This window comes from Lissotriton helveticus, chromosome 6 (assembly GCF_964261635.1).
Source record: "Lissotriton helveticus chromosome 6, aLisHel1.1, whole genome shotgun sequence".
NCBI lineage: Eukaryota > Metazoa > Chordata > Amphibia > Caudata > Salamandridae > Lissotriton > Lissotriton helveticus.
In genome coordinates this window covers 1,087,821,984-1,087,837,096 of record NC_136067.1, presented here as the reverse complement: position 1 = coordinate 1,087,837,096, position 15,113 = coordinate 1,087,821,984, and the positions used below count along the sequence as shown (strand labels likewise).

At 45.4% G+C, this 15,113-nt stretch overlaps 15 non-coding genes across 15 annotated transcripts; 7 read left to right on the top strand and 8 right to left on the bottom strand.

The window, feature by feature from the left end:
• Positions 1 to 193: 193 nt before the first annotated feature.
• Positions 194 to 300, bottom strand: LOC144764815 (U6 spliceosomal RNA). Its single transcript, XR_013596844.1, has one exon. It is a non-coding gene; the product is annotated as a U6 spliceosomal RNA (small nuclear RNA).
• Positions 301 to 1,030: 730 nt separating this feature from the next.
• Positions 1,031 to 1,103, top strand: TRNAR-ACG (transfer RNA arginine (anticodon ACG)). The gene has a single exon. It is a non-coding gene; the product is annotated as a tRNA-Arg (tRNA).
• A 1,025-nt stretch (positions 1,104 to 2,128) lies between these two features.
• On the bottom strand, positions 2,129 to 2,235 carry LOC144764814 (U6 spliceosomal RNA). Its single transcript, XR_013596843.1, has one exon. It is a non-coding gene; the product is annotated as a U6 spliceosomal RNA (small nuclear RNA).
• Positions 2,236 to 2,969: 734 nt separating this feature from the next.
• On the top strand, positions 2,970 to 3,042 carry TRNAR-ACG (transfer RNA arginine (anticodon ACG)). The gene has a single exon. It is a non-coding gene; the product is annotated as a tRNA-Arg (tRNA).
• Positions 3,043 to 4,067: 1,025 nt separating this feature from the next.
• LOC144764813 (U6 spliceosomal RNA) lies at positions 4,068 to 4,174 on the bottom strand. The gene has a single exon (XR_013596842.1). It is a non-coding gene; the product is annotated as a U6 spliceosomal RNA (small nuclear RNA).
• A 722-nt stretch (positions 4,175 to 4,896) lies between these two features.
• On the top strand, positions 4,897 to 4,969 carry TRNAR-ACG (transfer RNA arginine (anticodon ACG)). Its single transcript has one exon. It is a non-coding gene; the product is annotated as a tRNA-Arg (tRNA).
• A 1,015-nt stretch (positions 4,970 to 5,984) lies between these two features.
• On the bottom strand, positions 5,985 to 6,091 carry LOC144764812 (U6 spliceosomal RNA). Its single transcript, XR_013596841.1, has one exon. It is a non-coding gene; the product is annotated as a U6 spliceosomal RNA (small nuclear RNA).
• A 734-nt stretch (positions 6,092 to 6,825) lies between these two features.
• Positions 6,826 to 6,898, top strand: TRNAR-ACG (transfer RNA arginine (anticodon ACG)). The gene has a single exon. It is a non-coding gene; the product is annotated as a tRNA-Arg (tRNA).
• Positions 6,899 to 7,913: 1,015 nt separating this feature from the next.
• Positions 7,914 to 8,020, bottom strand: LOC144764811 (U6 spliceosomal RNA). The gene has a single exon (XR_013596840.1). It is a non-coding gene; the product is annotated as a U6 spliceosomal RNA (small nuclear RNA).
• A 732-nt stretch (positions 8,021 to 8,752) lies between these two features.
• Positions 8,753 to 8,825, top strand: TRNAR-ACG (transfer RNA arginine (anticodon ACG)). The gene has a single exon. It is a non-coding gene; the product is annotated as a tRNA-Arg (tRNA).
• Positions 8,826 to 9,840: 1,015 nt separating this feature from the next.
• Positions 9,841 to 9,947, bottom strand: LOC144764810 (U6 spliceosomal RNA). The gene has a single exon (XR_013596839.1). It is a non-coding gene; the product is annotated as a U6 spliceosomal RNA (small nuclear RNA).
• Positions 9,948 to 11,764: 1,817 nt separating this feature from the next.
• On the bottom strand, positions 11,765 to 11,871 carry LOC144765149 (U6 spliceosomal RNA). The gene has a single exon (XR_013597160.1). It is a non-coding gene; the product is annotated as a U6 spliceosomal RNA (small nuclear RNA).
• A 726-nt stretch (positions 11,872 to 12,597) lies between these two features.
• TRNAR-ACG (transfer RNA arginine (anticodon ACG)) lies at positions 12,598 to 12,670 on the top strand. The gene has a single exon. It is a non-coding gene; the product is annotated as a tRNA-Arg (tRNA).
• A 1,025-nt stretch (positions 12,671 to 13,695) lies between these two features.
• LOC144764748 (U6 spliceosomal RNA) lies at positions 13,696 to 13,802 on the bottom strand. The gene has a single exon (XR_013596779.1). It is a non-coding gene; the product is annotated as a U6 spliceosomal RNA (small nuclear RNA).
• A 728-nt stretch (positions 13,803 to 14,530) lies between these two features.
• On the top strand, positions 14,531 to 14,603 carry TRNAR-ACG (transfer RNA arginine (anticodon ACG)). Its single transcript has one exon. It is a non-coding gene; the product is annotated as a tRNA-Arg (tRNA).
• The last annotated feature ends 510 nt before the right edge of the window (positions 14,604 to 15,113 follow it).

Below are 15,113 nucleotides of genomic sequence, written 5' to 3'. Positions count from 1 at the left end.
CCAGAAGTCCAGCAGGCTTCCTTGTAAAATGCTGCTGGACATAGAGCGCACCTTCTTTACTGCAAGGCAAATACATTAAAAATGTTGAGGAGAGACAATTTAAAAATACATATTACATGACACAGGACTGGAACCTGCTTTATTATTTCACTAAGTCTTGAAAACAAAGAAGATTTCTCTCCTAAAAGCTGTTAAAAATATGGAACGCTTCACGAATTTGCGTGTCATCCTTGCGCAGGGGCCATGCTAATCTTCTCTGTATCGTTCCAATTTTAGTATATGTGCTGCCGAAGCAAGCACACTTTATTGATGAACTGACAATGTTTATAAACTCTCTAAATCCACAGTCTCTAGACATAGGGTGGCCTGGCAGAGATGCTCAGATGGCCAGTAAGCATTCAAATCTGAGCCAATGGGCAAAAATGTATGAAGAGTAGCAATCCATTATTCTTCACTGCATTCGTGGTCCAAGACTTCACACACTGTAAGTATGTAGATTATGCCAGGGTTGCAAAGGCTCATGGTTTGGGCTACAGACAAGGAGCATTGTGACATCACGCTGCCTGCGGAACTTTGATATTAAAGGCGAAACAGCTGCACAGTAGGTTAGGTGAAGTGCTCTGAGTGTGGAAAGGCAGCATGCTTGGGTCCCTGGACAAGGTGAGCCTACGACAAGGTGTCTGAATTTTAACCCCTATTGTAATATTAAACTCCCTTTTGTTGTACCCGCCTACTTACTAAGGAGTTCACAAGCTCAGCCCCACACAGACCTGGAGCTGATTATGTTAACCCAGAGTATTTAAGAAACTGAGCCTGATCTAAAAGATTTTCTTGGATCTAGGACCATTTTGCCTAGCTTTTAGGTCCTTCCTTCTCCTAAAGTCCTTTGTACAACTTAGGAAAACCTCACAGAACAGACTTTCAGGTGGTCAGATGGGTTTCCTTGTGCCTTCACACACACACACACACACACACACACACACACGCTTTCTAGCCCTCTTAAGGACAAAAAGATAGGTGCAAATACATAGGGCCAGTGGCGCAATGGATAACGCGTCTGACTACGGATCAGAAGATTGTAGGTTCGACTCCTATCTGGCTCGGAAGGGTTGTAGGTCTCTTTTTCATTATGTTCCTGTGGTATTCTTATTTACCTCAGACTTAATGTAGGTTCAATATTCTCCAGCAGGACTCATCCAGCAGTTGTTCCACGGTAGAGCTGCAGTAATAGGACCACGGCTAGTTAAACGTTTCCCATTTGCTGCTGGACTCTACATGACGGCCGTCACGTGGTGTGCTGCTTTTGTATTTCAACATGGGTCCCTGATTCTCTTAACTACATAAAAAAGCTTGTTGACAAAAGTGTGTGTGCGCGCGAGGATCTGTGGACGCAGGCAGGTGTGTGCAATTGAATGCTTACCCATTTACATTTGTGAGAGGGACAAACCAACTCCTTGTGGGCTGCAGGCTTACAACTGGTAGCCCCAGTAGCCATGCAGAACCACAGTTAAGGAGAGAGAGGAAGTTGGTCCATTATTAGAGAAGAACCATGATCATCTTGCCTTGCTACCTTCTTCCCCTCTCAGCCACGATCGGCCACGATCGGCCAAGACCTCTCTATTAGGGCGGAGGGTGAACATTTCTTGGACCTCAGAAACTTAGGGATGTAGACCCAATATGTCCTCCAAGCGCCTAGAGACCTGGTGCCCAATCTGGCATGGTGTTTTTCAGCATACCCGACCAATCTGGTTGCAAGGCAGATTTTAACAGTACTGCTGAAAAGGGACTCCCAGGCATCCCTGAGGCCATCATTTGCATAGGCCCTGCCCTTCTCTTTATCCTGCTTCCCACAAAGCAACTCATCACTAGCAGCAGTATAGATTTGGAGGTGGTGAAGAATAATGACAGGGAGGCTGAAAAAGAGAAAGAAAAGTCCCAGAAGTCCAGCAGGCTTCCTTGTAAAATGCTGCTGGACATAGAGCGCACCTTCTTTACTGCAAGGCAAATACATTAAAAATGTTGAGGAGAGACAATTTAAAAATACATATTACATGACACAGGACTGGAACCTGCTTTATTATTTCAATAAGTCTTGAAAACAAAGAAGATTTCTCTCCTAAAAGCTGTTAAAAATATGGAACGCTTCACGAATTTGCGTGTCATCCTTGCGCAGGGGCCATGCTAATCTTCTCTGTATCGTTCCAATTTTAGTATATGTGCTGCCGAAGCAAGCACACTTTATTGATGAACTGACAATGTTTATAAACTCTCTAAATCCACAGTCTCTAGACATAGGGTGGCCTGGCAGAGATGCTCAGATGGCCAGTAAGCATTCAAATCTGAGCCAATGGGCAAAAATGTATGAAGAGTAGCAATCCATTATTCTTCACTGCATTCGTGGTCCAAGACTTCACACACTGTAAGTATGTAGATTATGCCAGGGTTGCAAAGGCTCATGGTTTGGGCTACAGACAAGGAGCATTGTGACATCACGCTGCCTGCGGAACTTTGATATTAAAGGCGAAACAGCTGCACAGTAGGTTAGGTGAAGTGCTCTGAGTGTGGAAAGGCAGCATGCTTGGGTCCCTGGACAAGGTGAGCCTACGACAAGGTGTCTGAATTTTAACCCCTATTGTAATATTAAACTCCCTTTTGTTGTACCCGCCTACTTACTAAGGAGTTCACAAGCTCAGCCCCACACAGACCTGGAGCTGATTATGTTAACCCAGAGTATTTAAGAAACTGAGCCTGATCTAAAAGATTTTCTTGGATCTAGGACCATTTTGCCTAGCTTTTAGGTCCTTCCTTCTCCTAAAGTCCTTTGTACAACTTAGGAAAACCTCACAGAACAGACTTTCAGGTGGTCAGATGGGTTTCCTTGTGCCTTCACACACACACACACACACACACACACACACACACACGCTTTCTAGCCCTCTTAAGGACAAAAAGATAGGTGCAAATACATAGGGCCAGTGGCGCAATGGATAACGCGTCTGACTACGGATCAGAAGATTGTAGGTTCGACTCCTATCTGGCTCGGAAGGGTTGTAGGTCTCTTTTTCATTATGTTCCTGTGGTATTCTTATTTACCTCAGACTTAATGTAGGTTCAATATTCTCCAGCAGGACTCATCCAGCAGTTGTTCCACGGTAGAGCTGCAGTAATAGGACCACGGCTAGTTAAACGTTTCCCATTTGCTGCTGGACTCTACATGACGGCCGTCACGTGGTGTGCTGCTTTTGTATTTCAACATGGGTCCCTGATTCTCTTAACTACATAAAAAAGCTTGTTGACAAAAGTGTGTGTGCGCGCGAGGATCTGTGGACGCAGGCAGGTGTGTGCAATTGAATGCTTACCCATTTACATTTGTGAGAGGGACAAACCAACTCCTTGTGGGCTGCAGGCTTACAACTGGTAGCCCCAGTAGCCATGCAGAACCACAGTTAAGGAGAGAGAGGAAGTTGGTCCATTATTAGAGAAGAACCATGATCATCTTGCCTTGCTACCTTCTTCCCCTCTCAGCCACGATCGGCCACGATCGGCCAAGACCTCTCTATTAGGGCGGAGGGTGAACATTTCTTGGACCTCAGAAACTTAGGGATGTAGACCCAATATGTCCTCCAAGCGCCTAGAGACCTGGTGCCCAATCTGGCATGGTGTTTTTCAGCATACCCGACCAATCTGGTTGCAAGGCAGATTTTAACAGTACTGCTGAAAAGGGACTCCCAGGCATCCCTGAGGCCATCATTTGCATAGGCCCTGCCCTTCTCTTTATCCTGCTTCCCACAAAGCAACTCATCACTAGCAGCAGTATAGATTTGGAGGTGGTGAAGAATAATGACAGGGAGGCTGAAAAAGAGAAAGAAAAGTCCCAGAAGTCCAGCAGGCTTCCTTGTAAAATGCTGCTGGACATAGAGCGCACCTTCTTTACTGCAAGGCAAATACATTAAAAATGTTGAGGAGAGACAATTTAAAAATACATATTACATGACACAGGACTGGAACCTGCTTTATTATTTCACTAAGTCTTGAAAACAAAGAAGATTTCTCTCCTAAAAGCTGTTAAAAATATGGAACGCTTCACGAATTTGCGTGTCATCCTTGCGCAGGGGCCATGCTAATCTTCTCTGTATCGTTCCAATTTTAGTATATGTGCTGCCGAAGCAAGCACACTTTATTGATGAACTGACAATGTTTATAAACTCTCTAAATCCACAGTCTCTAGACATAGGGTGGCCTGGCAGAGATGCTCAGATGGCCAGTAAGCATTCAAATCTGAGCCAATGGGCAAAAATGTATGAAGAGTAGCAATCCATTATTCTTCACTGCATTCGTGGTCCAAGACTTCACACACTGTAAGTATGTAGATTATGCCAGGGTTGCAAAGGCTCATGGTTTGGGCTACAGACAAGGAGCATTGTGACATCACGCTGCCTGTGGAACTTTGATATTAAAGGCGAAACAGCTGCACAGTAGGTTAGGTGAAGTGCTCTGAGTGTGGAAAGGCAGCATGCTTGGGTCCCTGGACAAGGTGAGCCTACGACAAGGTGTCTGAATTTTAACCCCTATTGTAATATTAAACTCCCTTTTGTTGTACCCGCCTACTTACTAAGGAGTTCACAAGCTCAGCCCCACACAGACCTGGAGCTGATTATGTTAACCCAGAGTATTTAAGAAACTGAGCCTGATCTAAAAGATTTTCTCGGATCTAGGACCATTTTGCCTAGCTTTTAGGTCCTTCCTTCTCCTAAAGTCCTTTGTTCAACTTAGGAAAACCTCACAGAACAGACTTTCAGGTGGTCAGATGGGTTTCCTTGTGCCTTCACACACACACACACACACACACACGCTTTCTAGCCCTCTTAAGGACAAAAAGATAGGTGCGAATACATAGGGCCAGTGGCGCAATGGATAACGCGTCTGACTACGGATCAGAAGATTGTAGGTTCGACTCCTATCTGGCTCGGAAGGGTTGTAGGTCTCTTTTTCATTATGTTCCTGTGGTATTCTTATTTACCTCAGACTTAATGTAGGTTCAATATTCTCCAGCAGGACTCATCCAGCAGTTGTTCCACGGTAGAGCTGCAGTAATAGGACCACGGCTAGTTAAACGTTTCCCATTTGCTGCTGGACTCTACATGACGGCCGTCACGTGGTGTGCTGCTTTTGTATTTCAACATGGGTCCCTGATTCTCTTAACTACATAAAAAAGCTTGTTGACAAAAGTGTGTGTGCGCGCGAGGGTCTGTGGACGCAGGCAGGTGTGTGCAATTGAATGCTTACCCATTTACATTTGTGAGAGGGACAAACCAACTCCTTGTGGGCTGCAGGCTTACAACTGGTAGCCCCAGTAGCCAGGCAGAACCACAGTTAAGGAGAGAGAGGAAGTTGGTCCATTATTAGAGAAGAACCATGAGCATCTTGCCCTGCTACCTTCTTCCCCTCTCGGCCACGATCGGCCACGATCTCTCTATTAGGGCGGAGGGTGAACATTTCTTGGACCTCAGAAACTTAGGGATGTAGACCCAATATGTCCTCCAAGCGCCTAGAGACCTGGTGCCCAATCTGGCATGGTGTTTTTCAGCATACCCGACCAATCTGGTTGCAAGGCAGATTTTAACAGTACTGCTGAAAAGGGACTCCCAGGCATCCCTGAGGCCATCATTTGCATAGGCCCTGCCCTTCTCTTTATCCTGCTTCCCACAAAGCAACTCATCACTAGCAGCAGTATAGATTTGGAGGTGGTGAAGAATAATGACAGGGAGGCTGAAAAAGAGAAAGAAAAGTCCCAGAAGTCCAGCAGGCTTCCTTGTAAAATGCTGCTGGACATAGAGCGCACCTTCTTTACTGCAAGGCAAATACATTAAAAATGTTGAGGAGAGACAATTTAAAAATACATATTACATGACACAGGACTGGAACCTGCTTTATTATTTCACTAAGTCTTGAAAACAAAGAAGATTTCTCTCCTAAAAGCTGTTAAAAATATGGAACGCTTCACGAATTTGCGTGTCATCCTTGCGCAGGGGCCATGCTAATCTTCTCTGTATCGTTCCAATTTTAGTATATGTGCTGCCGAAGCAAGCACACTTTATTGATGAACTGACAATGTTTATAAACTCTCTAAATCCACAGTCTCTAGACATAGGGTGGCCTGGCAGAGATGCTCAGATGGCCAGTAAGCATTCAAATCTGAGCCAATGGGCAAAAATGTATGAAGAGTAGCAATCCATTATTCTTCACTGCATTCGTGGTCCAAGACTTCACACACTGTAAGTATGTAGATTATGCCAGGGTTGCAAAGGCTCATGGTTTGGGCTACAGACAAGGAGCATTGTGACATCACGCTGCCTGCGGAACTTTGATATTAAAGGCGAAACAGCTGCACAGTAGGTTAGGTGAAGTGCTCTGAGTGTGGAAAGGCAGCATGCTTGGGTCCCTGGACAAGGTGAGCCTACGACAAGGTGTCTGAATTTTAACCCCTATTGTAATATTAAACTCCCTTTTGTTGTACCCGCCTACTTACTAAGGAGTTCACAAGCTCAGCCCCACACAGACCTGGAGCTGATTATGTTAACCCAGAGTATTTAAGAAACTGAGCCTGATCTAAAAGATTTTCTCGGATCTAGGACCATTTTGCCTAGCTTTTAGGTCCTTCCTTCTCCTAAAGTCCTTTGTACAACTTAGGAAAACCTCACAGAACAGACTTTCAGGTGGTCAGATGGGTTTCCTTGTGCCTTCACACACACACACACACACACACACACACACACACACGCTTTCTAGCCCTCTTAAGGACAAAAAGATAGGTGCAAATACATAGGGCCAGTGGCGCAATGGATAACGTGTCTGACTACGGATCAGAAGATTGTAGGTTCGACTCCTATCTGGCTCGGAAGGGTTGTAGGTCTCTTTTTCATTATGTTCCTGTGGTATTCTTATTTACCTCAGACTTAATGTAGGTTCAATATTCTCCAGCAGGACTCATCCAGCAGTTGTTCCACGGTAGAGCTGCAGTAATAGGACCACGGCTAGTTAAACGTTTCCCATTTGCTGCTGGACTCTACATGACGGCCGTCACGTGGTGTGCTGCTTTTGTATTTCAACATGGGTCCCTGATTCTCTTAACTACATAAAAAAGCTTGTTGACAAAAGTGTGTGTGCGCGCGAGGGTCTGTGGACGCAGGCAGGTGTGTGCAATTGAATGCTTACCCATTTACATTTGTGAGAGGGACAAACCAACTCCTTGTGGGCTGCAGGCTTACAACTGGTAGCCCCAGTAGCCATGCAGAACCACAGTTAAGGAGAGAGAGAAAGTTGGTCCATTATTAGAGAAGAACCATGAGCATCTTGCCCTGCTACCTTCTTCCCCTCTCAGCCACGATCGGCCACGATCTCTCTATTAGGGCGGAGGGTGAACATTTCTTGGACCTCAGAAACTTAGGGATGTAGACCCAATATGTCCTCCAAGCGCCTAGAGACCTGGTGCCCAATCTGGCATGGTGTTTTTCAGCATACCCGACCAATCTGGTTGCAAGGCAGATTTTAACAGTACTGCTGAAAAGGGACTCCCAGGCATCCCTGAGGCCATCATTTGCATAGGCCCTGCCCTTCTCTTTATCCTGCTTCCCACAAAGCAACTCATCACTAGCAGCAGTATAGATTTGGAGGTGGTGAAGAATAATGACAGGGAGGCTGAAAAAGAGAAAGAAAAGTCCCAGAAGTCCAGCAGGCTTCCTTGTAAAATGCTGCTGGACATAGAGCGCACCTTCTTTACTGCAAGGCAAATACATTAAAAATATTGAGGAGAGACAATTTAAAAATACATATTACATGACACAGGACTGGAACCTGCTTTATTATTTCACTAAGTCTTGAAAACAAAGAAGATTTCTCTCCTAAAAGCTGTTAAAAATATGGAACGCTTCACGAATTTGCGTGTCATCCTTGCGCAGGGGCCATGCTAATCTTCTCTGTATCGTTCCAATTTTAGTATATGTGCTGCCGAAGCAAGCACACTTTATTGATGAACTGACAATGTTTATAAACTCTCTAAATCCACAGTCTCTAGACATAGGGTGGCCTGGCAGAGATGCTCAGATGGCCAGTAAGCATTCAAATCTGAGCCAATGGGCAAAAATGTATGAAGAGTAGCAATCCATTATTCTTCACTGCATTCGTGGTCCAAGACTTCACACACTGTAAGTATGTAGATTATGCCAGGGTTGCAAAGGCTCATGGTTTGGGCTACAGACAAGGAGCATTGTGACATCACGCTGCCTGCGGAACTTTGATATTAAAGGCGAAACAGCTGCACAGTAGGTTAGGTGAAGTGCTCTGAGTGTGGAAAGGCAGCATGCTTGGGTCCCTGGACAAGGTGAGCCTACGACAAGGTGTCTGAATTTTAACCCCTATTGTAATATTAAACTCCCTTTTGTTGTACCCGCCTACTTACTAAGGAGTTCACAAGCTCAGCCCCACACAGACCTGGAGCTGATTATGTTAACCCAGAGTATTTAAGAAACTGAGCCTGATCTAAAAGATTTTCTTGGATCTAGGACCATTTTGCCTAGCTTTTAGGTCCTTCCTTCTCCTAAAGTCCTTTGTACAACTTAGGAAAACCTCACAGAACAGACTTTCAGGTGGTCAGATGGGTTTCCTTGTGCCTTCACACACACACACACACACACACACACACACACACGCTTTCTAGCCCTCTTAAGGACAAAAAGATAGGTGCAAATACATAGGGCCAGTGGCGCAATGGATAACGCGTCTGACTACGGATCAGAAGATTGTAGGTTCGACTCCTATCTGGCTCGGAAGGGTTGTAGGTCTCTTTTTCATTATGTTCCTGTGGTATTCTTATTTACCTCAGACTTAATGTAGGTTCAATATTCTCCAGCAGGACTCATCCAGCAGTTGTTCCACGGTAGAGCTGCAGTAATAGGACCACGGCTAGTTAAACGTTTCCCATTTGCTGCTGGACTCTACATGACGGCCGTCACGTGGTGTGCTGCTTTTGTATTTCAACATGGGTCCCTGATTCTCTTAACTACATAAAAAAGCTTGTTGACAAAAGTGTGTGTGCGCGCGAGGATCTGTGGACGCAGGCAGGTGTGTGCAATTGAATGCTTACCCATTTACATTTGTGAGAGGGACAAACCAACTCCTTGTGGGCTGCAGGCTTACAACTGGTAGCCCCAGTAGCCATGCAGAACCACAGTTAAGGAGAGAGAGGAAGTTGGTCCATTATTAGAGAAGAACCATGAGCATCTTGCCCTGCTACCTTCTTCCCCTCTCAGCCACGATCGGCCACGATCTCTCTATTAGGGCGGAGGGTGAACATTTCTTGGACCTCAGAAACTTAGGGATGTAGACCCAATATGTCCTCCAAGCGCCTAGAGACCTGGTGCCCAATCTGGCATGGTGTTTTTCAGCATACCCGACCAATCTGGTTGCAAGGCAGATTTTAACAGTACTGCTGAAAAGGGACTCCCAGGCATCCCTGAGGCCATCATTTGCATAGGCCCTGCCCTTCTCTTTATCCTGCTTCCCACAAAGCAACTCATCACTAGCAGCAGTATAGATTTGGAGGTGGTGAAGAATAATGACAGGGAGGCTGAAAAAGAGAAAGAAAAGTCCCAGAAGTCCAGCAGGCTTCCTTGTAAAATGCTGCTGGACATAGAGCGCACCTTCTTTACTGCAAGGCAAATACATTAAAAATGTTGAGGAGAGACAATTTAAAAATACATATTACATGACACAGGACTGGAACCTGCTTTATTATTTCACTAAGTCTTGAAAACAAAGAAGATTTCTCTCCTAAAAGCTGTTAAAAATATGGAACGCTTCACGAATTTGCGTGTCATCCTTGCGCAGGGGCCATGCTAATCTTCTCTGTATCGTTCCAATTTTAGTATATGTGCTGCCGAAGCAAGCACACTTTATTGATGAACTGACAATGTTTATAAACTCTCTAAATCCACAGTCTCTAGACATAGGGTGGCCTGGCAGAGATGCTCAGATGGCCAGTAAGCATTCAAATCTGAGCCAATGGGCAAAAATGTATGAAGAGTAGCAATCCATTATTCTTCACTGCATTCGTGGTCCAAGACTTCACACACTGTAAGTATGTAGATTATGCCAGGGTTGCAAAGGCTCATGGTTTGGGCTACAGACAAGGAGCATTGTGACATCACGCTGCCTGCGGAACTTTGATATTAAAGGCGAAACAGCTGCACAGTAGGTTAGGTGAAGTGCTCTGAGTGTGGAAAGGCAGCATGCTTGGGTCCCTGGACAAGGTGAGCCTACGACAAGGTGTCTGAATTTTAACCCCTATTGTAATATTAAACTCCCTTTTGTTGTACCCGCCTACTTACTAAGGAGTTCACAAGCTCAGCCCCACACAGACCTGGAGCTGATTATGTTAACCCAGAGTATTTAAGAAACTGAGCCTGATCTAAAAGATTTTCTTGGATCTAGGACCATTTTGCCTAGCTTTTAGGTCCTTCCTTCTCCTAAAGTCCTTTGTACAACTTAGGAAAACCTCACAGAACAGACTTTCAGGTGGTCAGATGGGTTTCCTTGTGCCTTCACACACACACACACACACACACACACACACACGCTTTCTAGCCCTCTTAAGGACAAAAAGATAGGTGCAAATACATAGGGCCAGTGGCGCAATGGATAACGCGTCTGACTACGGATCAGAAGATTGTAGGTTTGGCTCGGAAGGGTTGTAGGTCTCTTTTTCATTATGTTCCTGTGGTATTCTTATTTACCTCAGACTTAATGTAGGTTCAATATTCTCCAGCAGGACTCATCCAGCAGTTGTTCCACGGTAGAGCTGCAGTAATAGGACCACGGCTAGTTAAACGTTTCCCATTTGCTGCTGGACTCTACATGACGGCCGTCACGTGGTGTGCTGCTTTTGTATTTCAACATGGGTCCCTGATTCTCTTAACTACATAAAAAAGCTTGTTGACAAAAGTGTGTGTGCGCGCGAGGATCTGTGGACGCAGGCAGGTGTGTGCAATTGAATGCTTACCCATTTACATTTGTGAGAGAGACAAACCAACTCCTTGTGGGCTGCAGGCTTACAACTGGTAGCCCCAGTAGCCATGCAGAACCACAGTTAAGGAGAGAGAGGAAGTTGGTCCATTATTAGAGAAGAACCATGATCATCTTGCCCTGCTACCTTCTTCCCCTCTCAGCCACGATCGGCCACGATCGGCCAGGACCTCTCTATTAGGGCGGAGGGTGAACATTTCTTGGACCTCAGAAACTTAGGGATGTAGACCCAATATGTCCTCCAAGCGCCTAGAGACCTGGTGCCCAATCTGGCATGGTGTTTTTCAGCATACCCGACCAATCTGGTTGCAAGGCAGATTTTAACAGTACTGCTGAAAAGGGACTCCCAGGCATCCCTGAGGCCATCATTTGCATAGGCCCTGCCCTTCTCTTTATCCTGCTTCCCACAAAGCAACTCATCACTAGCAGCAGTATAGATTTGGAGGTGGTGAAGAATAATGACAGGGAGGCTGAAAAAGAGAAAGAAAAGTCCCAGAAGTCCAGCAGGCTTCCTTGTAAAATGCTGCTGGACATAGAGCGCACCTTCTTTACTGCAAGGCAAATACATTAAAAATGTTGAGGAGAGACAATTTAAAAATACATATTACATGACACAGGACTGGAACCTGCTTTATTATTTCAATAAGTCTTGAAAACAAAGAAGATTTCTCTCCTAAAAGCTGTTAAAAATATGGAACGCTTCACGAATTTGCGTGTCTTCCTTGCGCAGGGGCCATGCTAATCTTCTCTGTATCGTTCCAATTTTAGTGTATGTGCTGCCGAAGCGAGCACACTTTATTGATGAACTGACAATGTTTATAAACTCTCTAAATCCACAGTCTCTAGACATAGGGTGGCCTGGCAGAGATGCTCAGATGGCCAGTAAGCATTCAAATCTGAGCCAATGGGCAAAAATGTATGAAGAGTAGCAATCCATTATTCTTCACTGCATTCGTGGTCCAAGACTTCACACACCGTAAGTATGTAGATTATGCCAGGGTTGCAAAGGCTCATGGTTTGGGCTACAGACAAGGAGCATTGTGACATCACGCTGCCTGTGGAACTTTGATATTAAAGGCGAAACAGCTGCACAGTAGGTTAGGTGAAGTGCTCTGAGTGTGGAAAGGCAGCATGCTTGGGTCCCTGGACAAGGTGAGCCTACGACAAGGTGTCTGAATTTTAACCCCTATTGTAATATTAAACTCCCTTTTGTTGTACCCGCCTACTTACTAAGGAGTTCACAAGCTCAGCCCCACACAGACCTGGAGCTGATTATGTTAACCCAGAGTATTTAAGAAACTGAGCCTGATCTAAAAGATTTTCTCGGATCTAGGACCATTTTGCCTAGCTTTTAGGTCCTTCCTTCTCCTAAAGTCCTTTGTACAACTTAGGAAAACCTCACAGAACAGACTTTCAGGTGGTCAGATGGGTTTCCTTGTGCCTTCACACACACACACACACACACACACACACGCTTTCTAGCCCTCTTAAGGACAAAAAGATAGGTGCAAATACATAGGGCCAGTGGCGCAATGGATAACGCGTCTGACTACGGATCAGAAGATTGTAGGTTCAACTCCTATCTGGCTCGGAAGGGTTGTAGGTCTCTTTTTCATTATGTTCCTGTGGTATTCTTATTTACCTCAGACTTAATGTAGGTTCAATATTCTCCAGCAGGACTCATCCAGCAGTTGTTCCACGGTAGAGCTGCAGTAATAGGACCACGGCTAGTTAAACGTTTCCCATTTGCTGCTGGACTCTACATGACGGCCGTCACGTGGTGTGCTGCTTTTGTATTTCAACATGGGTCCCTGATTCTCTTAACTACATAAAAAAGCTTGTTGACAAAAGTGTGTGTGCGCGCGAGGGTCTGTGGACGCAGGCAGGTGTGTGCAATTGAATGCTTACCCATTTACATTTGTGAGAGGGACAAACCAACTCCTTGTGGGCTGCAGGCTTACAACTGGTAGCCCCAGTAGCCATGCAGAACCACAGTTAAGGAGAGAGAGAAAGTTGGTCCATTATTAGAGAAGAACCATGAGCATCTTGCCCTGCTACCTTCTTCCCCTCTCAGCCACGATCAGCCACGATCGGCCAAGACCTCTTTATTAGGGCGGAGGGTGAACATTTCTTGGACCTCAGAAACTTAGGGATGTAGACCCAATATGTCCTCCAAGCGCCTAGAGACCTGGTGCCCAATCTGGCATGGTGTTTTTCAGCATACCCGACCAATCTGGTTGCAAGGCAGATTTTAACAGTACTGCTGAAAAGGGACTCCCAGGCATCCCGGAGGCCATCATTTGCATAGGCCCTGCCCTTCTCTTTATCCTGCTTCCCACAAAGCAACTCATCACTAGCAGCAGTATAGATTTGGAGGTGGTGAAGAATAATGACAGGGAGGCTGAAAAAGAGAAAGAAAAGTCCCAGAAGTCCAGCAGGCTTCCTTGTAAAATGCTGCTGGACATAGAGCGCACCTTCTTTACTGCAAGGCAAATACATTAAAAATGTTGAGGAGAGACAATTTAAAAATACATATTACATGACACAGGACTGGAACCTGCTTTATTATTTCAATAAGTCTTGAAAACAAAGAAGATTTCTCTCCTAAAAGCTGTTAAAAATATGGAACGCTTCACGAATTTGCGTGTCATCCTTGCGCAGGGGCCATGCTAATCTTCTCTGTATCGTTCCAATTTTAGTATATGTGCTGCCGAAGCGAGCACACTTTATTGATGAACTGACAATGTTTATAAACTCTCTAAATCCACAGTCTCTAGACATAGGGTGGCCTGGCAGAGATGCTCAGATGGCCAGTAAGCATTCAAATCTGAGCCAATGGGCAAAAATGTATGAAGAGTAGCAATCCATTATTCTTCACTGCATTCGTGGTCCAAGACTTCACACACCGTAAGTATGTAGATTATGCCAGGGTTGCAAAGGCTCATGGTTTGGGCTACAGACAAGGAGCATTGTGACATCACGCTGCCTGTGGAACTTTGATATTAAAGGCGAAACAGCTGCACAGTAGGTTAGGTGAAGTGCTCTGAGTGTGGAAAGGCAGCATGCTTGGGTCCCTGGACAAGGTGAGCCTACGACAAGGTGTCTGAATTTTAACCCCTATTGTAATATTAAACTCCCTTTTGTTGTACCCGCCTACTTACTAAGGAGTTCACAAGCTCAGCCCCACACAGACCTGGAGCTGATTATGTTAACCCAGAGTATTTAAGAAACTGAGCCTGATCTAAAAGATTTTCTCGGATCTAGGACCATTTTGCCTAGCTTTTAGGTCCTTCCTTCTCCTAAAGTCCTTTGTACAACTTAGGAAAACCTCACAGAACAGACTTTCAGGTGGTCAGATGGGTTTCCTTGTGCCTTCACACACACACACACACACACACACACACACGCTTTCTAGCCCTCTTAAGGACAAAAAGATAGGTGCGAATACATAGGGCCAGTGGCGCAATGGATAACGCGTCTGACTACGGATCAGAAGATTGTAGGTTCGACTCCTATCTGGCTCGGAAGGGTTGTAGGTCTCTTTTTCATTATGTTCCTGTGGTATTCTTATTTACCTCAGACTTAATGTAGGTTCAATATTCTCCAGCAGGACTCATCCAGCAGTTGTTCCACGGTAGAGCTGCAGTAATAGGACCACGGCTAGTTAAACGTTTCCCATTTGCTGCTGGACTCTACATGACGGCCGTCACGTGGTGTGCTGCTTTTGTATTTCAACATGGGTCCCTGATTCTCTTAACTACATAAAAAAGCTTGTTGACAAAAGTGTGTGTGCGCGCGAGGGTCTGTGGACGCAGGCAGGTGTGTGCAATTGAATGCTTACCCATTTACATTTGTGAGAGGGACAAACCAACTCCTTGTGGGCTGCAGGCTTACAACTGGTAGCCCCAGTAGCCAGGCAGAACCACAGTTAAGGAGAGAGAGGAAGTTGGTCCATTATTAGAGAAGAACCATGAGCATCTTGCCCTGCTACCTTCTTCCCCTCTCGGCCACGATCGGCCACGATCGGCCACGAT